Source organism: Mustela nigripes, chromosome X (genome assembly GCF_022355385.1).
Source record: "Mustela nigripes isolate SB6536 chromosome X, MUSNIG.SB6536, whole genome shotgun sequence".
Lineage (NCBI taxonomy): Eukaryota > Metazoa > Chordata > Mammalia > Carnivora > Mustelidae > Mustela > Mustela nigripes.
The window spans coordinates 81,421,497-81,444,095 of record NC_081575.1 but is presented as its reverse complement, the minus strand read 5'-3'; the positions used below and the strand labels follow the sequence as shown (position 1 = coordinate 81,444,095).

Here is a 22,599-nt window from a genome sequence, read left to right as displayed (position 1 = left end):
GCTTAACCTGCTGATTCACCCAGGTGCCCTTCATGAAGGTGCTTGTTTTTTTTTTTTAAGATTTTATTTGTTTATTTGACAGAGATCACAAGTAGGCAGAGAGGCAGGCAGAGAGGGGAGGAAACAGGCTCCCTGCTGAGCAGAGAGCCCGATGTGGGGCTCCATCCCAGGACCCTGGGATCATGACCTGAGCTGAAGGCAGCGGCTTTAACCCACTGAGCCACCCAGGCGCCCCATGAAGGTGCTTTTTAAATGTAGCCTTGAAGGATGTAAATAAGGGTGCCGATAGGAAGAGACTGAATGAATTACACTCTTAAACAGGATCTGACATAGAGGAAATGCTCAGTGAATATCAGCTATTGCAATTTATCTCCACTGTGTTATATTAGTTTCAGGTATACAATATGGTGACTCAACAATTCCATACATCCTCCAGTGCTCATCATGACATTCGCACTCCTTAATCTCCACCACTTATTTTACCTGTCACCCTATTCCCCACTCTGGTAACCTTCAGTTTGTTCTCAAGAGTTTGTTTCCTGATTTCTCTTTCTCTCTTTTTTCCTTTTGCTCATTTGTTTTGTTTCTTAAGTTGTATGGCAACTAACTGGAATTAAAATAAAAACTTAAATAAAATAAAAAGAAAGTTGTTAAAAGTATAAATTTTCATGACATAATTAATGAATTTGTAAAACTGAGCCAGAAAATAGTTCAATTTAGATATAAGTTTGTTAAAATGGTTATGTATTGCATTATATAAAGAAAAAATATTTGTAATGTGTAAATTTATGCTGTTGCTCATCTGTTTTTTCACTCTCATTATGTTTTATAAGTTATAAAATATTTTAAAGGAAAAAATGTATCTCTACTGTATCCACCTGTGTGTGTGTGTGTGTGTGTGTGTGTGTGTGCTGTAACAGTTTATAATGTATATGGTGAGGGTCTCTATAGAAGCCACATGGTGGGTACAAATCCACCAAGCTTACCTAAGCCAGATTTCAAATGTCTCTCCAGGAGGTCATTCTGAGAAATCTAAGACCACATCCCATATATGAATGCCCTCCTCCTGCTAGTCTGGTCACTGTCCAAAAAATCCACGAGAGGTATGTGTGATGTGACTTTTTGTAAACTCATCCACATCTTTCTGCTTAGCCCATGTAGGTGACTACATGGATGTAGAGGGTGACTACTTCCTTCAGTCCATTCCCTGGGATTGAGGGGGTCACACCCACTGTCTAGGGGGAGTCACAATTCAGTCCCCTGAACTGCTTTGTGGAGATCTCATTGCAGGGGATTCCTTCTGTGTCTTCTGACATCAGATATGGAATGGGTACCGACTTGTAGTGGATGGACACATTTTGTCCTCAGATGTTGGGGCCATCTCACCTCAAGCCTGACACCCAAATATCCAGGACTTGTGGGTTTTGGAAACTGGAAGACTTCATTTCAAAGCCTGTAGCCCTCAAGTCCTGGTTGTGTGACCTTAATCCTCTCTGAGTCTCAGGAAAATGCCCACCTTGGAGGATATCTGTGTGTTTTAGTAATGTGCACCAAGTGCCTGGCTTCTAGCCACCTTCAAAAAATTTTCTGAGCACCTGTCATAGGCGTGAGTACAGTTCTAGGTGCTGAGGACACAAGAGAGAACAAAACCAACAGAGTCCCTGATTTTATAGATTAGGTCAGTAAATACATATATCAGAGAATGGCAAGTGCTGCATAGAATGATAAGGCCAAGCTGGAGGAAAGGGCATGTTGGGGTATACTGGGGGTGGAGGGATTATATTTAGCGTGGGTAGGAAGGCCTCACTCATAAGGGTCATTAGAGCAAGAGACCAGAGGGAAGTGATGCTAGAGAGAGAGAGAGAGAGAGAGAGAGAGAGACTGGACTTCAAGGTTTTTATCCTTGTGGTTCTCTTCACCTGGGACAGTACCCCCAGATAATCCCATGGCTGATTCCCTTACCCCCTTCAGGTCTCTCTGCTTCTTATTTCCTTCCTGGTGAGGCCTTCTCAGACACATCCTTTGGAAAATAGCTAGAAACCACAGTCAGTCTCTACCTGCTCACCCTATTTAATTTCCATAGCACTCATCACCACCTGAAATACATCTATTATGTATTGGCTTAATGCCAATATATCTCCAATGCCAATGTCTCTATTTTTTAAATATTTTATTTATTTATTGGAGAGAGAGAACAAGCAGGCAGAGCAGCATTGGGGGAGGGAGAAGCAGGCTCCCTGCTGATCAGGGAGCCTAATGCTGGGATTGATCCCAGGATCCTGGCAGATGCTTAAACACTTAACAGACTGAGCCACCCAGGCACCCTCCTTTTATCCTTTTACAAGCTGTCCCTTTTTAAAAAAATTAAATTCAATTAATTAACATATAACATATTATTTGTTTCAGGGGTATAGGTCTGTGATTTGCCTAAGTTTAGAAGAGAGAGGTTGGCAAACTATTGCCCCAGGGCCAAAACTGACCCACTATCTGTTTCTGGAGATAAAATTTTATAACAATACAGCCACGCCCATCCCTTTACATATTGTCTATGGCTGCTTTTGCATTTCAATAGCAGAGTTAAGTAGTCGTGAAAGAGATCAGATGACTCTCTTACTTTAAACTATTTGCTATTTGGTCCTATACAAGAAAAAGTTTGCTGACCTCTGTTCCAGCAAGGAACCCCTGCAGAAGCAAGAATTTTGTTTTGTTTATAGCTGTATTCCCAGGCCCCAGTGATGAGGAAGCAGAAGTCTAGCTGGAGACAAAGCACAAGCTGATTGATACCCTAAAACCTTCGTCCACCCCATTCCTGGGTGATTATATATATATATATATATACACACACACACACATACATACATACATACCTGATCAGCGGGGAGCCAGCTTCTCCCTCAACCTATGCTGCTCTGCCTGCGCATATATATATACATATATATATATATATGTATATATATATGACATTCTTCCAGGAAGCTCCAGACTATCTTAATGTTAATGCCTTGCTAGAGGGAAAAACAACCTTAACCTGACAATGGCAAGGCCTACATATCCTTGGTCCTCTTTAGCATATGAAAGTTCTTTTGAAAACCTCCCTTTTCCTTACCTTCCCCAACTCCCAAGTATATAAGCAGTCACCCCTCACAACCCTCCTACAGCAGCTCTTCTGCCCACAGGTCCTACCCCCATGCTTTAATAAACCACCATTTTGTGCCAAAGACATTCCAAGAATTCTTTCTTGGTCCTGGGCGCTGGACTCCACCCCACTGAACCTCACCTACGTTCTAAAACCACATCATAGCACAGTACTTGGCTATATTTGACATATAGCAGGGCCTGAAGAAATGTTAGTTTATTGAATTAATGAATGAATGTAGGAGAAGAGTGATTGGAATAACCAGAAACGTAGTCCAGGCTTAAGTTGGATCATGAGTTATGCTAAAAGGCTTGGCTGTTGTTCTCTAATGATGGTGGGGGTGTCCTGTGAGGGGGAGGGGGAGGGAAACTCGACATTCTGTCAGTGAAGAGGTTAAATGGCTGTTTCTACTATGAGATCACTATTATTCATGGCAACATGATATTAGAGACGTCCTATAACTATTACAGAACCTGGACTGGGTCCTGATGGAAGAACCAAGTGGTACTCGGAGACTTTGGAGGATCGGAGGTTTATTTAACACCAGTGGGCTCAGAGGAGAGTGTCCTCTAAAGGTCTGAGCCCAGAGTACAAGCAGGGATGGTAATTTATACCCTTCTACTTCCACATACTTGATACTTTTGACACCCACAGGAAATGGGGTAGGGAGGAAGAACAAGAAGTCCCTTAGAACAATGGGCGGGACCTTTTAGTCAGCTCGGTCAGCCATCTTGGGTACAAATTTTCCTTTATAACAAGTATGGTCATGCAAGTACCATTTGTGGACATCTGGTAATATTTCTCAAGGTAGAAAAGAAGTTTAAGGGAGGATACAAAATGCGGGATGTGAACCCTGCTTCTCCCATAGACTGACTGTGGAGCCTGGAGGGTTGAATAAACTTATCTATACCTTAGTGGTCCTCATCTCCAAAATGGAACATTAAGAGGCCCATCCTCATTGGTTTGCTTGTAAATTTAAGTGGGTTAATTACATAAAATGTTGGGATTAGTGTCTGTTGATGGGGTTTGTAATACAGATAAGGTTTGGTAGGGTAAGGTCTGGAGCCAATGACCAAGAAAGAATTCTTGAGACATCTTTGGTGCAAAATGCTACATTTAGTAAAGCACTGGCCCAGGGCCTGTGGTCAGAAAGAGCTGCAGCACCAGAGGCTTAAGGAGCAGTGATTATATACTTGGGAGTTAGGGGAAGTAAAGAAAAGGGAGGTTTCAAAAGAACTTTCATATGCTAAAGAGGACGAACCTACAAGATACTTATAAGATATCAGACACCATGCCATTGTCAAATTAAGGTTGTTTTCCCCTCTAGCAAGGTATTAGTATTGAGATAGTTGGGAGATTCTTTTTTTTTTTTTTTTAAGATTTTATTTATTTATTTGAAAGAGAGAGATCACAAGTAGATGCAGAGGCAGGCAGAGAGGGAGGGGGGAGCAGGCTCCCTGCTGAGCAGAGAGCCTGATGCGGGACTCGATCCCAGAACCCTGAGATCATGACCTGAGCTGAAGGCAGCGGCTTAACCCACTGAGCCACCCAGGCGCCCCTAGTTGGGAGATTCTTGAAAGAATGTCGCACATGTCCCACCCAGGAGTTTGCAGGGTGTCAGCTTTTGCTTTGTCTTCAGCTAATCTTATGCTCCCTTGTCATCTGTCACTTAATAAATTCTTAATGAATATTAGCTGATATTAGTGGCTTTCCATTATTTTTTCCTTTTTTTTCTTTCTTTGTTTTTTTTTCTTAATTAACATATAATGTATTATGTGCCCCAGAGGTACAGGTCTGTGACTCATCAGTCTTACACATTTTGCAGCACTCACCATAGCACATACCCTCCCCAGTGTCCATCACCCAGCCACCCCATCCCTACCCCTACCCCCCTCCCCGCTCCCCAGCAGCCCTTAGTTTGTTTCATGAGATTAAAAGTGTTGTACCACAGTTTTCACATCCGAGAGATCACTAAGGAGCCAACACCGATGCAATCACACAAGGGTTTATTTAACAAGCTTAAGCTTGGGCCCAAGAATACCCGACACAGCGAAGTAGGGACTTGGACCCCGAGCTTAGTTAAGGCATGGGTATTTATGGGTTCCTGTTACTAAAGCAGGGTGGGGGGCTCTCGGAACTAAAGCAGGGTGGGGCTTCCTGTTACTAAAGCAGGGTGGGGGTTCTAAGAACTAAAGTAAAGTAGAGGAGAGTTCAGCCTTAGGGCACAGGGGTCTGAGATGGCTGCCCCAGCTAAGATGGGTGTACTTATGCTAAGGCTAAACCTGAAGTGGGATGGCCTTAATTTTTCTCGGCCTCCACATTTCCCTCTCTCAGAGAAAACTAAGGAAGGACCCAATTATGGGTCCAGGCTGGTCTCTGCTCAGCAGGGAGCCTGCTCCTCTCGTGCCACTCCCCCACTGCCTCTCTGCCTACTTGTGATCTCTGTCAAATAAATAAATAAATCTTTAAAATAATAGAATAATGAAATAAAATTGCGGGATACAAAATTAATGCACAGAAATCTTTTGCATTTCTATATACCAATAATGAAGCAGCAGAAAGAGAAATTAAGAAAACAATCCTATTTAGGGACGCCTGGGTGGCTCAGTTGGTTAAGCAGCTGCCTTCAGCTCAGGTCATGATCCCAGGGTCCTGGGATCGAGTCCCACATCGGGCTCCTTGCTCCGCAGGGAGCCTGCTTCTCCCTCTGCCTCTGCCTTCCACTCTGTCTGCCTGTGCTCGCTCTCTCTCCCTTTGTCTCTGGCAAATAAATAAAAAAAATCTTTAAAAAAGAAAAAAAAAGAAAACAATCCTATTTAAAATTGCACCAAAAATATTAAGATACCTAGGAATAACCCTGACCAAAGAGGTGAAAAACCTGTACTCTGAAAATTATAAAACATTGATGAAAGAAATTGAAGACAACACAAAGAAATGACATCCCATGCTCATATATTGGAAGAACACATATTGTTAAAGTGTATACTCCTCAAAGCAATCTACACATTCAATGCAACCCCTACCAAAATAGCAACAACGTTTTTCAGAGAACTAGAACAAACAATCCTAAAATTTGTAGGGAACCACAGGGGACTCCAAAACAATCTTGAAGACGAAAAAGCAAAGCTGGAGTCATCATAATTCTGGACTTCAAGTTATATTCCAAAGCAGTAGTAACCAAAAGAGTATAATACTGGCACAAAAATAGACACAGAGGGACGCCTGGGTGGCTCAGTTGGTTAAGCAGGGAGCCTGCTTCTCCCTCTGCCTCTGCCTTCCACTCTGTCTGCCTGTGCTTGCTCTCACTCTCTCTCTCTCTCTCTCTGACAAATAAATAAATAAAATCTTTAAAAAAAAATAGACACCGAGATCAATAGAACAGAAAAGAAACCCCAGAAATAAACCCCCAACTATATGGTTAATGAATCTTTGAAAAAGCAGGAAAGAGGAGGAGTCAAGATGGCGGAGAAGTAGCAGGCTGAGACTACTTCCGCTACCAGGAGATCAGCTAGATAGCTTATTTAAAGATTGCAAACACCTGAAAATCCATCGGCAGATCGAAGAGAAGAAGAACAGCAATTCTGGAAACAGAAAAACAACCACTTTCTGAAAGGTAGGACCAGCGGAGAAGTGAATCCAAAGCGACGGGAAGATAGACCCCGGGGGGAGGGGCCGGCTCCCGGCAAGCGGCAGAGCAACGGAGCACAAAATCAGGAATTTAAAAAGTCTGTTCCGCTGAGGGACATCGCTCCAGGGGCTAAACCGGGGTGAAGCCCACGCGGGGTCAGCGTGGCCTCAGGTCCCGCAGGGTCACAGAAGGATCGGGGGTGTCTGAGTGTCGCAGAGCTTGCGGGTATTGGAACGGGAAAGCCGGCTACAGAGACAGAGCCGACAGTAAGCTCACAGCTCGGTGTTACCTTGAACTGGTCGCAGGCTCGGTGAGCTCAGAGCGCGGCCGGAGGTCAGGCAGACGGGAGTTACTGGACGCTGTTCTCTGAGGGCGCACTGAGGAGTGGGGCCCCGGGCTCTCGGCTCCTCCGGGCCGGAGACCAGGAGGCCGCCATTTGTATTCCCGTCCTCTGGAACTCTACAGAAAGCGCTCAGGGAACAAAAGCTCCTGAAAGCAAAGCTGAGCGGATTACTCACCCCGGCCCCTGCTAAGGGCGGTGCAATTCCGCCTGGGGCAAAGACACTTGAGAATCATTACACCAGGCCCCTCCCCCAGAAGATCAACAAGAAATCCAGCCAGGACCAAGTTCACCTACCAAGGAGTGCGGTTTCAATACCAAGGAGAGCAGCAGAATTCCAGAGGAGGAGAAAGCAAAGCACGGAACTTATGGCTTTTTCCCTGTGATTGTTTTTAGTCTTGAGGTTAATTTAATTTTTTTCTTTTTCATTTTTTGTTTTTTTTCTCGCCTTCTGGTAAAATTTCTTTTTAACTTGTACCTTTTTCTTTTTTAACGTTTTTTTAACTAGTTTATCTAATATATATATTTTTTCTTTTTTATATTTTTCTTTATTTTCTTTTTTTAATTCTTTTCTTTTCTTTTTTTTTTTTCTTTCTTCCTTTTTGAACCTCTTTTTATCCCCTTTCTCCCCCCTCACGATTTGGGATCTCTTCTAATTTGGTTAAAGCATATTTTCCTGGGGTTGTTGCCACCCTTTTAGTATTTTACTTGCTCCTTCATATACTCTTATCTGGACAAAATGACAAGACGGAAAAATTCACCACAAAAAAAAGAACAAGAGGCAGTACCGAAGGCTAGGGACCTAATCAATACAGACATTGGTAATATGTCAGATCTAGAGTTCAGAATGACAATTCTCAAGGTTCTAGCTGGGCTCGAAAAAATCATGAAAGATATTAGAGAAACCCTCTCAGGAGATATAAAAGCCCTTTCTGGAGAAATAAAAGAACTAAAATCTAACCAAGTTGAAATCAAAAAAGCTATTAATGAGGTGCAATCAAAAATGGACGCTCTCACTGCTAGGATAAATGAGGCAGAAGAAAGAATTAGTGACATAGAAGACCAAATGACAGAGAATAAAGAAGCTGAGCAAAAGAGGGACAAACAGCTACTGGACCACGAGGGGAGAATTCGAGAGATAAGTGACACCATAAGACGAAACAACATTAGAATAATTGGGATTCCAGAAGAAGAAAGAGAGAGGGGAGCAGAAGGTATACTGGAGAGAATTATTGGGGAGAATTTCCCCAATATGGCAAAAGGAATGAGCATCAAAATTCAGGAGGTTCAGAGAACGCCCCTCAGAATCAATAAGAATAGGCCCACACCCTGTCACCTAATAGTAAAATTCACAAGTCTTAGTGACAAAGAGAAAATCCTGAAAGCAGCCCGGGAAAAGAAGTCTGTAACATACAATGGTAAAAATATTAGATTGGCAGCTGACTTATCCACAGAGACCTGGCAGGCCAGAAAGAGCTGGCATGATATTTTCAGAGCACTAAACGAGAAAAACATGCAGCCAAGAATACTATATCCAGCTAGGCTATCATTGAAAATAAAGGAGAGATTAAAAGCTTCCAGGACAAACAAAAACTGAAAGAATTTGCAAACACCAAACCAGCTCTACAGGAAATACTGAAAGGGGTCCTCTAAGCAAAGAGAGAGCCTACAAGTGGTAGATCACTAAGGAACAGAGAGACCATATACAGTAACAGTCACCTTACAGGCAATACAATGGCACTAAATTAATATCTCTCAATAGTTACCTTGAATCTTAATGGGCTAAATGCCCCAATCAAAAGACACAGGGTATCAGAATGGATAAAAAAACAAAACCCATCTATATGTTGCCTCCAAGAAACTCATTTTAAGCCCGAAGACACCTCCAGATTTAAAGTGAGGGGGTGGAAAAGAATTTACCATGCTAATGGACATCAGAAGAAAGCAGGAGTGGCAATCCTTATATCAGATCAATTAGATTTTAAGCCAAAGAGTATAATAAGAGATGAGGAAGGACACTATATCATACTCAAAGGGTCTGTCCAACAAGAAGATCTAACAATTTTAAATATCTATGCCCCCAATGTAGGAGCAGCCAACTATATAAACCAATTAATAACAAAAGCAAAGAAACACATCAACAATAATACAATAATAGTAGGGGACTTTAACACTCCCCTCACTGAAATGGACAGATCATCCAAGCAAAAGATCAACAAGGAAATAAAGGCCTTAAATGACACACTGGACCAGATGGACATCAAAGATATATTCAGAACATTTCATCCCAAAGCAACAGAATACACATTCTACTCTAGTGCCCCATGGAACATTCTCCAGAATAGATCACATCCTCGGTCCTAAATCAGGACTCAGATGGTATCAAAAGATTGGGATCATTTCCTGCATATTTTCAGACAACAATGCTCTGAAGCTAGAAATCAACCACAAGAGGAAGTTTGGAAAGAACCCAAATACATGGAGACTAAACAGCATCCTTCTAAAGAATGAATGGGTCAACCGGGAAATTAAAGAAGAATTGAAAAAAATCATGGAAACAAATGATAATGAAAACACAACGGTTCAAAATCTGTGGGACACAACAAAGGAAGTCCTGAGAGGAAAATATATAGTGGTACAAGCCTTTCTCAAGAAACAAGAAAGGTCTCAGGTACACAACCTAACCGTACACCTAAAGTACCTGGAGAAAGAACAAGTAAGACACCCTAAGCCCAGCAGGAGAAGAGAAATCATAAAGATCAGAGCAGAAATCGATGAAATAGAAACCAAAAAAACACAATAGAACAAATCAACGAAACTAGGAGCTGGTTCTTTGAAAGAATTAATAAAATTGATAAACCCCTGGCCCGACTTATCAAAAAGAAAAGAGAAAGAACCCAAATAAATAAAATCATGAACGAAAGAGGAGAGATCACAACTAACACCAAAGAAATACAAACAATTTTAAGAACATACTATGAGCAACTCTATGCCAACAAATTTGACAATCTGGAAGAAATGGATGCATTCCTAGAAACATATAAACTACCACAACTGAACCAGGAAGAAATAGAAAGCCTGAACAGACCCATAACCAGTAAGGAGATTGAAACAGTCATTAAAAATCTCCAAACAAACAAAAGCCCAGGGCCAGACGGCTTCCCGGGGGAATTCTACCAAACATTTAAAGAAGATCTAATTCCTATTCTCCTGAAACTGTTCCAAAAAATAGAAATGGAAGGAAAACTTCCAAACTCATTTTACGAGGCCAGCATCACCTTGATCCCAAAACCAGACAAGGATCCCATCAAAAAAGAGAGCTATAGACCAATATCCTTGATGAACACAGATGCGAAAATTCTCACCAAAATACTAGCCAATAGGATTCAACAGTACATTAAAAGGATTATTCACCACGACCAAGTGGGATTTATTCCAGGGCTGCAAGGCTGGTTCAACATCTGCAAATCAGTCAATGTGATACAACACATCAATAAAAGAAAGAACAAGAACCATATGATACTCTCAATAGATGCTGAAAAAGCATTTGACAAAGTACAGCATCCCTTCCTCATCAAAACTCTTCAAAGTGTAGGGATAGATGGCACATACCTCAATATCATCAAAGCCATCTATGAAAAACCCACCGTAAATATCATTCTCAATGGAGAAAAACTGAAAGCTTTTCCGCTAAGGTCAGGAACACGACAGGGATGTCCATTATCACCACTGCTATTCAACATAGTACTAGAGGTCCTAGCCTCAGCAATCAGACAACAAAAGGAAATTAAAGGCATCCAAATTGGCAAAGAGGAAGTCAAATTATCACTCTTCGCAGATGATATGATACTATATGTGGAAAACCCAAAAGACTCCACTCCAAAACTGCTAGAACTTGTACAGGAATTCAGTAAAGTGTCAGGATATAAAATCAATGCACAGAAATCAGTTGCATTTCTCTACACCAACAGCAAGACAGAAGAAAGAGAACTTAAGGAGTCAATCCCATTTACAATTGCACCCCAAACGATAAGATACCTAGGAATAAACCTAACCAAAGAGGCACAGAATCTATACTCAGAAAACTATAAAGTACTCATGAAAGAAATTGAGGAAGACACAAAGAAATGGAAAAATGTTCCATGCTCCTGGATTGCAAGAATAAATATTGTGAAAATGTCTATGCTACCTAAAGCAATCTACACATTTAATGCAATTCCTATCAAAGTAACATACATCTTTTTCAAAGAAATGGAACAAATAATTCTAAAATTTATATGGAACCAGAAAAGACCTCGAATAGCCAAAGGAATATTGAAAAAGAAAGCCAACGTTGGTGGCATCACAATTCCGGACTTCAAGCTCTATTACAAAGCTGTCATCATCAAGACAGCATGGTACTGGCACAAAAACAGACACATAGATCAATGGAACAGAATAGAGAGCCCAGAAATAGACCCTCAACTCTACAGTCAACTAATCTTCGACAAAGCAGGAAAAAATGTCCAATGGAAAAAAGACAGCCTCTTCAATAAATGGTGCTGGGAAAACTGGACAGCCACATACAGAAAAATGAAATTGGACCATTTCCTTACACCACACACGAAAATAGACTCAAAATGGATGAAGGACCTCAATGTGCGAAAGGAATCCATCAAAATCCTTGAGGAGAACACAGGCAGCAACCTCTTCGACCTCAGCCGCAGCAACATCTTCCTAGGAACAACGCCAAAGGCAAGGGAAGCAAGGGCAAAAATGAACTATTGGGATTTCATCAAGATGAAAAGCTTTTGCACAGCAAAGGAAACAGTTAACAAAATCAAAAGACAACTGACAGAAAGGGAGAAGATATTTGCAAACAACATATCAGATAAAGGACTAGTGTCCAGAATCTATAAAGAACTTAGCAAACTCAACACCCAAAGAACAAATAATCCAATCAAGAAATGGGCAGAGGACATGAACAGACATTTCTGCAAAGAAGACATCCAGATGGCCAACAGACACATGAAAAAGTGCTCCATATCACTCGGCATCAGGGAAATACAAATCAAAACCACAATGAGATATCACCTCACACCAGTCAGAATGGCTAAAATCAACAAGTCAGGAAATGACAGAGGCTGGCAAGGATGCGGAGAAAGGGGAACCCTCCTACACTGTTGGTGGGAATGCAAGCTGTTGCAGCCACTCTGGAAAACAGCATGGAGGTTCCTCAAAATGTTGAAAATAGAACTGCGCTATGACACAGCAATTGCACTATTGGGTATTTACCCTAAAGATACTAACGTAGTGATCCAAAGGGGCATGTGTACCCGAATGTTTATAGCAGCAATGTCCACAATAGCCAAACTATGGAAAGAACCTAGATGTCCATCAACAGATGAATGGATCAAGAAGATGTGGTATATATACACAATGGAATACTATGCAACCGTCAAAAGAAATGAAATCTTGCCATTTGCGACAACATGGATGGAACTAGAGCGTATCATGCTTAGCGAAATAAGCCAAGCAGATAAAGACAACTATCATATGATCTCCCTGATATGAGGAAGTGGTGATGCAACATGGGGGCTTAAGTGGGTAGGAGAAGAATCAATGAAACAAGATGGGATTGGGAGGGAGACAAACCATAAGTGACTCTTAATCTCACAAAACAAACTGAGGGTTGCTGGGGGGAGGGGGTTTGGGAGAAGGGGGTGGGATTATGGACATTGGGGAGGGTATGTGCTTTGGTGAGTGCTGTGAAGTGTGTAAACCTGGTGATTCACAGACCTGTACCCCTGAGGATAAAAATATATGTTTATAAAAATAAAAAGAAAGTCTAATCAATAAAAAAAAAGCACACTTACCAAAAAAAGAAAGAAAGAAAAAGCAGGAAAGAATATCCAATGGGAAAAAGATAGTCTCTTAACAGATGTTGTTGGGAAAGCTGGACAGCAACATGCAAAAGAATGAGACTGGTTCACTTTCTAACACCATACACATAAACAAGTTTAAAAATGTATTAAGTACCTAAATATGAGATCTGAAAGCATAAAAATCCTAGAAGAGATCACAGGCATTAACTTCTCAGACATCAGCCATAGCAACTTTCTTCTAGATATGTCTCCTGAGGCAAGGGAAAGAAAAGCAAAAATAAACTATTTGGACTTCATCAAAATAAAAACCTTCTGCAGAGTGAAGGAAACAATCCATGAAACTAAAAGGAAACCTAAAGAATGGGAGAAGATATTTACATATGACTTATCTGATAAAGGGTTAGTATCCAAAATATATAAAGAACTTATAAAACTGAACACCCTCAAAATAAGTAATATGATGAAAAATGGGCAGAAGGGATGAACAGATATTTCTCTGAAGAAGACATCCAGATGGCCAAAAGACACATGAAAAGAATCTCAACATCGTTTATCATCAGGGAAATGCAAATCAAAACTATAATGCAGGGGCACCTGGGTGGCTCAGTGGGTTAAAGACTCTGCCTTCAGCTCAAGTCATGATCCCAGGGTCCTGGGATCAAGCCCCGCATCGGGCTCTCTGCTCAGTGGAGAGCCTGCTCTGCCTCTCTCTCTCTCTCTCTCTACCTGCCTCTCAGCCTACTTGTGATCTCTGTCAAATAAATAAATAAAATCTTAAAAAAAACTATAATGCAATATCACCTCACATCTATCAAAATGGCTTAAGTCAACAACACAAGAAACAATAGCTGTTGGTGAAGATGTGGAGAAAAAGGGACCCTCTTAAAGTTGGTGGGATGCAAATTTGTGCAGCCACTATGGAAACAGTATGGAGGTTTCCAAAAAATTAAAAATAGAAATACCAGAAGATCCAGCAATTCCACTACTGGGTATTTACCCAAAGGAATACTAAAACATTAATTTGAAAAAATATATGCAAACTTTTATTATTGCAACATAATTTATAATAGCCAAAGTATGGAAGCAGCCCAAGTATCTTCAGTAGATGAATGGATAAAGAAGATGTGATAGCTATAGCTATAGCTATAGATATCTGCAATCGAATATTACTCAGCCATAAAAAAGAATGAAATCTTGGCATTCGTGACAATATGTTTGGAGTTAGATAGTATTATGCTAGAGTCAGAGAAAAACAAATACCATATAATTTCACTTGGAATCTAAAAAACAAAATGCATGAACAAACAAACAAAAAATGAAATGGACTCTTAAGGACAGAGAACAAACTTTTGGTTGCCAGAGTGTAGGTGGATAAAGGGATGGGCAAATTGATAAAGGGGATTAAGAGATACAAACTTCCAGTTTTAAAATAAATATGTCACAGAAATGAAAAGTATAAGAAATATCATCAATAATATTGTAATAACATTATATGGTGACAGATAGTGACTACACTTACTATGGTGAGCACCAAGTAATATTTAGAATTTTTTTTAATTTTTATATTTAGAATTTTTGAATCAATACGTTGTATACCTGAAACTAATACAACATTATATGTCAATTATACTTTAATAAAAAAAAATTAAGCATAATGTCTCTGAACATTTTAAAAATCAGTGTCCCAGGCTTTGAGTTTTCTAAATTGTGTCCCAGCGTGTTAGGAGATTCTTCACCTGGGTTATGAGGGCTTTGTCCTGCTTATGGGACTATGTGTCCATATGCAAGATGCGAGGTCTTTTAGTTTTGGAGTTCGTTGTTCAGAGCATGAAGTATCTAGCATTTTGAAGGCCTCTGAACAACATGGAGGTGTGTGCACAGGGTGTAAAGTCCATGATTTCTGTAGTCTATATCCCAGAGGATGTTGTTTTGGGACTATTTCAGAGGCCCATGACCACAGTGGGAGTTGTCTAAGCACTTTGAAAAAGTGGCCCCAGGTATGAGGTTCCTGGTTAATTGTGGGCCTGTTTCCCATCATTTACAGTCTTTCACCTCTTTGGGGAATCTGTATTCAGGCTCAGAAATCTGCAAGTCTATTTTTGGGTCTTTGTACAGGATATTATATCTCTAAACTCTTTGCCTTTTTCCTGATGTGAGGTCTTTCAGCTTTTTGGAGGTTTGTGTTCAGGGTATGATGTCTCTGAATTCTTTGGGGATCTATGTCCTCAGTTTTGAATTTTCTGAGGTTTTCTGGATCTGCATTCTTGGTGTGAAGTCTCAGAACTCTATAAGAATCCTTGTTCCAGGGTGTAAGGATGCTGAGTTGTTTGGGAGTGTTTGGGGGTATGATTCCTAGGGTGTGAGTTCTGTGGCTTTTAGGAGGTCTGGGTTTAGGGTGTGGCTTCTCTGGGCTCTTTTTGGGAAGGGGAAGAGGTCTATGTAAAGATTTTTTAAGACTCCAAGCTGTACAGGTGCACTGTGAGATTTCTGAATTATTTGATGTTCTATTTTCAAGCATATGTTTTCTGTGGCTATTTGGGGGTCTGTGCCCCAGAGTATGAGGTATCTGAATTTCTGGTGAGTCTATTAAGCATGTATGGTTTGTATAATTTCTGGAGGTCCATTTCAAGCCTGTTGGGTCCCTGAGTTCTTTGGTGTTCTGTGCCCAGGGTATGAGCTTTCTGAGCTGTTCATGTGTCTGTGTCCAGAGTGAGTTGTGGAGTTGCCTGGATGGACTGGTGCTTGGATAGCTCTCTGAGGTCCTTGGGGGTCTGTGTCCAGGATTTTAGGTCTTTCACCTATTTAGAGGTCTTTGTATAGGCTCAGAGGTACATGGAGTTTATGTATTATACTGAACTCTCTGGGGATCTATTTTTTAGGTTGTGAGGTCTAGATATTTAGAGGTCTATGTATCCTCAGTATGAAATGGCTCCACTCCCAAGGGGGCTCTTGCCCCAGATGTCAGGTCTCTGAGCTGTTTGTGTATATGTGATCCAATGCATATTAGTGGCTTTTTGAGGGTCTGTGCCAGGGTGTGAAGACTCTTTACTGTTTGGGACTTTCCGTTCTGGGTGTGAAGTCTGTGAGCTGCTTGGGTGGGGGGCGGTCTGTGTTCAGTCCCAGGTGTGTGGTCTCTGTGTTATCTGTGGATCTGTATCCACAGTCTGGCATCTCTGGGGGTCTTCTTCCATACTGTGAAGTCTCTAAGCTGCTTCAGGGTCTTTATCACAAGGTATGAGTTTTAGGAACTGTTTGTGGGTCTGAATCAACTCTGAAGCCTGGGACAGCAAGATGATGGGAGCACATCAGAAAGGTGAGGGAGGCTCTTTGCACTTGGCTGAACACCAGACTGGTCAGGGCAGGGAGAAAAAGCTTTCTGAGGGCTCTGAAGGTGGAGGTGCTTATGCTGTGTTCTTCAGAAGGTGGGATAAGGGAGAAGACCCCAGTAACCAGGACTCCCCCATTCCTGCAGACATTGTTCCTGACCTCTAGATGTGGAAACCCCTGGGCTTGGGACCTCTCTCACCTTGAGTGACACGACCTTACTACTCTCAGAGAAACAGGTGAGGACTCAGGTAAACTAGGATGCCCTTGCTATGCAGACCCAAGGAGATGGCTCTGTGGAGAGGGTCACTCTGTGAGTAAAGCTATGCCACAGGGAACATGCTGATCAGAGAGGGTTTATGTGGGTGTCCACATCTGTCCACACCCTTGGCCATGCCTCCTTTTTTATCCATCTGCCTTGGCCTGAATAAACCTCCAGGTCTAAAGCTCCAGAGTGGCAGTACTCTGAGCCTTTTCTTGCAGTCTCCATCCCCAAAGGCTTTAAAAGACCCAGTGTTGCTTTTGGACTGTTGGACTGTGTGCCTGCTAGGGGAGGGAGAGGAGCCCAAGATCCCAATGATGATAACAGAGCTGAATATCCACACTGCTCCAGGGTCTTGAGAGTGGGTGGAGGGGATGTTCCACCTGGGAGGGTCTAACTTTTCACCCACAATGTCCTCCACAGGTGCCCATGGGCCCCCTTCACCTCTTTATAGTGCCTCCTACTATGTAGCAGTCCCCCAAATGGGGCAGGGGTGGGACTGGGGTGAGGTCTCACTCCCCACCCACCTTTCCTGGATATTGGGGCCCACATCCTCTGGGCCTCATTACTCCCATATCTTTAATGGGCAAAAAGGCACTTGTGTGTCTCATGCATGTCTATCCTCCTTCCCCACTCAGGCCTAGGCCCTGGACTTCTGGGTTAATCCCTAAACCCAAGTAATTTCCAATATGATTCACATTCTTGTTGGTAAAAGGCCAGACAAATCCTCCTCTACTGGGCTATTCTGTGGGAATCCAACCTTCCTCAGTTGGCCCCAAAACACCTGGTCCTTACTCCAGGGCTGAGGGTAGAATGGACAGGGGTAAACAAAACATGCTTAAGGGGATAGCAAGGGATAATGTGGGGTATTATACATTTTATTTGGGGTAATATTGAAAAGACTCTCAAATGAGGTGATGTGAACAGAGCCTTAAAAATGAGCCAAGTGCTGGGCTGTGTAATGGGTGGACTAGACATGGCTAGCCAGTGTAAAGGCTCTGAAACCTGACTCCCCTGGGGCAGGAACACTCTGTTCGATTTTTGGACCCCAGGCTTAAGTCCCACAGAAGTGGCTCTGAACCACATGCCATGATGAAGTTTTGGGGCCAGCAACTGGAAACTGAGACTTTGCTTCCTACAAAATATTCAGGGATTGTAGTAATCCATTTCTGGATGTTGGGATGGGTAAATAGGAAGGGACAGTCTAGAGTGCATGAGACTTGATGTGGATAGAAGACTCCTTTGAGTGATTGGGAAAGGAGCTTTGGATGGAGCATTTCACTAATATGACATAGCGGTGGGGGGGGGATACAAGGATGGAATGGTCTGTTGTTGGGCGAGGCTGTGCTAGACCCATGAACTATAGTGCAGGGAGGAGGGGAATCAACACCACTCCTGGTGGAGGCAAGGTTCCGACAATCCTATCCTCCTGGATTTTTTTTTTAATTATGTTATGTTAGTCACCATACAGTACATCATTATCCTGCTGGCTTCTACTTGGGCTCTAAGCAGACACCCACTTTCCCGTTTTGACATTCACCTGTTCTGTGACCTCTATCATTGTTCTTAGTCTACCTCTTCATCTTCTTGTCCACTTTGAATTGGCCTTAAGAGTGAATATCCAGGGGCACCTGAGTGGCTCAGTGGGTTAAAACCTCTGCTTTTGGTTCGGGTCATGACTGAGCCCGGAATCAGGCTCTCTGCTCAGCAGGGAGCCTGCTTCCTCCTCTCTCTCTGCCTGCCTCTCCACCTACTTGTGATCTCTGTCTGTTAAATAAATAAATAACATCTTTAAAAAAAAAAAAAAAAGAGTGAATATCCAGGGCAGACACTGGCTCTGGAATGAGGGGAACAGAAATCAAGGATGTTCCTGGGCTCTGATTGGTCCTAGAGAATTTTCATGCCCCAGTTCTGCCTAGTTACGTAAGATTTCCACAAGTGCTCATAAGTCTTGCTTCCTTCCTCAGATGCTGTGCTGTTATTGGCTACTGTTCTTCACAGGCACCTCAGTAGCTGGGCTGGTCTTCATGACTTTAGAGGCAGGGATTTGGTGCTGGAGTGTGCATACATTTTGGAGTTATCTCTGACTCCTCCCGACCCCTTACCCCTGGAAGGATCAGCCAGCTCACTCAACTGTAGACATGCCCTAGTGATTGGGGCTGACCTCGTGTGAGCTTCTACAGTCATATGTTCCCCCATTCACCCCTAAACTCAGTCACAAGACCAGAAGCATTTCTTCCTTCAGTTAGTCATCCCTGAAGTACATTGAGGCACTCAACCATTGTCTTTACTTGAAACAAAAATTGGATTTGGATTTTAGGTGAACTTCATAGAGGTTATTTCATTAAACAGGAATCTTGCCCTGGTGGAAGAAGCAGAACAGGTGGTGCAGGGTTCCTAACCTCAGGGCACAGAGCCAGGAGGGCTCAGCTTGCAACAGCTGGGTGGGATGAGTGAGAGATGTGAGAATGTGAGGGAGAGGGCAAGAGGGATGAGAAGGTAAGAGGGAGGGAGGAAGAAACAATAAAAGCAAAAAGGAGAAGTCAAGAGACATCAGAATAAAAGTTCACACTTACGGGTGCTTAATATGGGCCAGACATTGCTTTCAGTAATGCATAGCAAAACTCTAGAAGGAAATGAAGAGGATCAGAGTAAGCTACCTCCAAATATGTAGCTATGGCCAAAGTATTTCTTTGAGCTGAAATACTTGGAATTCCTGAAATCTTTTATCTGCTTAAAAGCAGAGCCTTTCTAAAAGACTCAAAAGAACTAAATTATTATAAATATTCTCCCTGGGAGAAACTTTTATCTTCTCTTCTGAAGATAAGTAGGTACTACATCCAAACAGACATTGTCCTAAAGACTCTTATGTGAAAATGAATAAAGGAATCTTAATTCAAAATGGAGTTGGGAAGCAATTAAGGGAAGGTCCCACTCAAGTATGACTTGTTGTAGCTTATTTTATGTATCCCAGCAGGAAAAAGGAAGATTTTTTCCTTGCCCAGCAACAACCCAGCCAATGAGAAAATACCACAACTCAGCCAGTGAGAAGCTGCCACTACCTCAAACTCTCACTTTCCTCCAATGAACTTGCATTCAAAACAACCTTTCCCAACTCCCTCCTTTCTTCCATAAAAAGCAAGCTCCTTTCCTTCATTCTTGGACCTGCCTATGGTTCATCATGCTTTGCATGCCCTGAATTGCAATTTCCCTGCTATTCCTGAAAAAAAGTCATTTTTGCTAGTTAAATCACTGGCTGTTTTATTTTTAAGGCTTACAACTAAATCTCCCATATATTCAACCAAGGGCCCATTTAACTTTCCAAAAAGGCATTTGCTTTTCCCTAAGTACCCTTTCTCCACTTCCTTTTCCCTTACTAGATTAAGTATATAGACTCCAAATTCTAGCCATCTCTTTGAGTTACTCATCACTGAAAGCTCCCAAGTATATAGGATGCATGTGTTAATAACTTCTGTTTGTTTTTCTCTTGTTATTCTGCCTTTTATCAGTCTGATTTGCAGGAATCATGGCAAAGAATCTAAAAGGGTAGAGAGAGAAAATTTTTCTTCCTCTTACAGAAACTGTATGATACATTGGGTGGTATTCTTGAGTGTGACGTTCTGGGTAATTTTCCACTAAGTAATTTTTCCTTGCTTTATTATTTACTTGCATTTTCCTAGTTTACATTAATCATTTTTTAAAAGATTTTTATTTATTTATTTGACAGAGAAAGATCACAAGTAGGCAGAGAGGTAGGCAGAGAGAGAGGGGGAAGCAGGCTCTCTACTGAGCAGAGAGCCCAATGCGGAGCTCGATCCCAGGACTGTGAGATAATGACCTGAGCCGAAGACAGAGGCTTAACCCACTGAGCCACCCAGGTGGCCCTCATTTTTTGTTTTGATTATTATTTTATTTATTTTTAATTTTTGTACATAGCATAGTTATACTGAGTTTAGCGTAAGTCTATTCCCACAGGCTTCCACACATAAGTTTACAAACACTTATATCTTAATGAATGAAGATGTAACTTGAAATATGCATTATACACAGGGTAATTTCAAGGCTTCAACACAGGGCTATCCACATATGCTTCCACACTACCCTTTACAAACACTTATCTAAAAGAAGGAAGATGCTTCTTGACTTTTTAGACATAGTGTAATTTCAGTGAATTAAGCATATGGCTAATCCCATATGCTTCTACCATTTTGTTTACAATTAAAAAATGATTTTTCTAAATGATCCTTTTCCTAGCTCTCTAACTATTCCAGGGTAGTAAATGTTTTGATATCTTTGCCAGGTTAGAGATCAGTCAGTAAGCAGGAGTAGTATTTATAGCAAAAGGAAGATCTGAGCTGCAGTACAATTGCTGGTATGGGGAAGGACTGCAGAGGGGATAGAAGGTCAGCAAGAGTCTTTAAGTGTTCTGGAAAATGCCAAGGCAATACAGGCAAAACACAGGTCCCTAAGAAGAGACCGTGCATTGTCAAGATAAGTTTCTTTATTAAGGCTTCCTAAACAGTCACCCAGTTTTGGTTCCGGTGGCTTGTTTGATTAGGTCACAGTATGCACAGAGAGTACTATTTGTGAGCAACGCCAAGATCATGGGTGTAAGTTTCATCTATAGCACTTTTTACTTTCTGAGCAATTCTGAGGATGGGATCACTTGGATCACTTTTCTTGCTTTCTGGAAGGTTGTAGATAGACAAAGGAAAAAAATTGGAAATCAATACATAGTGAAATAATTAGATGCAACTTCTCCCCCAACAATATCTATAAAACCATAAGTAGAAAGTGAAGAATATACCATTTGTTGTTGCAGTGAGTTCTGAATTACAGGTTTCAGTTTGTCACTCTAAAAAGAAACATGGAAGTGAAAGCAAATTATTAAGGGGAAAATATACTAGAAGAGAGTTAGAAGACTAGAGTTACTATTCTGTTACTAGAGTCACTGAACTATTTTTGTTAGTTACTAGAGTTACTAGACTAATTTGCCAACAGGAGACATGGTTTGGACTAATTGGATATAATAAACATGGAAGGAATTGGGCACATTAGGCAGGTATTTGGGAAGTAAAATGGACTGCACTCAGCAAGAATTTGGACTTGGGGTGAAGATGAGGAAAGTGTAAAATGTTGAAAGCAGGTTTCTGTGTTGGGAAATAAAATGGGGGATTGTGCTATTGACTGATAGGGATAATATGAGAAGAGGACTATTTTGTAAGGAATTACAAAATAGAAATTTTTCTCAAAAGGCTCATGGTCTAAATAGAAGTTAAGATAAGGGATTTTTCTCATGATCTATAGTTACATGTCCGTATGAGTTTGAGACCCTATTCCTCTAAGCTTCTTGTATCCCTAATCTCATACACCTCTGTAGTGCCAGTATTGTTTTCAGTATATGTGTTTCCTTTAGAAATATGTACACAGAAAATACATGAATATAGTCTAGTGAAGAAGCTTCAAATGATATCTAAATATATGGACTACATTAGGCTATAATCATCTACCCTATTCTTCCCCACCTCACAGGTGACAAGTGGGATCAGTTAAAGGTGTTTTATTCCAGACATTTTTCTCTGCACTCACACATCACACACACACACACACACACACACACACACACACACACACACACATATAAGGTCCCACTATGAGCATTACCCACTTACACTGCATTAATAATATGTCATGGAGAAATCCTGGCCAGTACAGATCAATCCCCCTCATTCTGTTCTGCAGCTCACCTGTGCTCCATGGTATAACATGAACACTCATTACTCATTTATCTTCCTATGTATGCTGCTGACTATTAATAGACATTTAATGTTTTTACCAGTTGTTTTCTCCTTCTGTCTTGTGCACATAGCTCTGTGTGTGTGTGTGTGTGTGTGTGTGTGTCTGTCTGTCTGTCTGATTACATATTCTTACAAGAAGGATTGCTTGGTCAAAGAGTTTGGTCATTCAGCAAATCCTTATTAAGCACCCACTATGTGGCTAGGAATTATTCTAGGAGTTAGGGAAACTTTAGTGAACAACACAGAC

The 22,599-nt window shown here is 41.5% G+C and overlaps 1 protein-coding gene and 1 long non-coding RNA gene across 9 annotated transcripts in view; one reads left to right on the top strand and one right to left on the bottom strand.

The window, feature by feature from the left end:
* The window catches only part of LOC132006900 (uncharacterized), a 39,995-nt gene extending 32,666 nt beyond the window's left edge, over positions 1 to 7,329 (bottom strand). The window contains exon 1 of the long non-coding RNA XR_009401246.1: positions 7,054 to 7,329. This is a non-coding gene — a long non-coding RNA (uncharacterized LOC132006900). The remainder of the gene's footprint in view (positions 1 to 7,053) is intronic.
* The window catches only part of PAGE4 (PAGE family member 4), a 151,821-nt gene that overhangs the window by 93,720 nt on the left and 35,502 nt on the right, over positions 1 to 22,599 (top strand). Inside the window, exon 3 of one of the 8 annotated variants that reach the window (XR_009401268.1) lies at positions 16,441 to 16,531. The exons of the other annotated variants lie outside the window; for them this stretch is intronic. The gene's annotated coding sequence lies outside the window, so the exon portion shown is untranslated. The remainder of the gene's footprint in view (positions 1 to 16,440; positions 16,532 to 22,599) is intronic. 8 annotated transcript variants of the gene reach the window in all.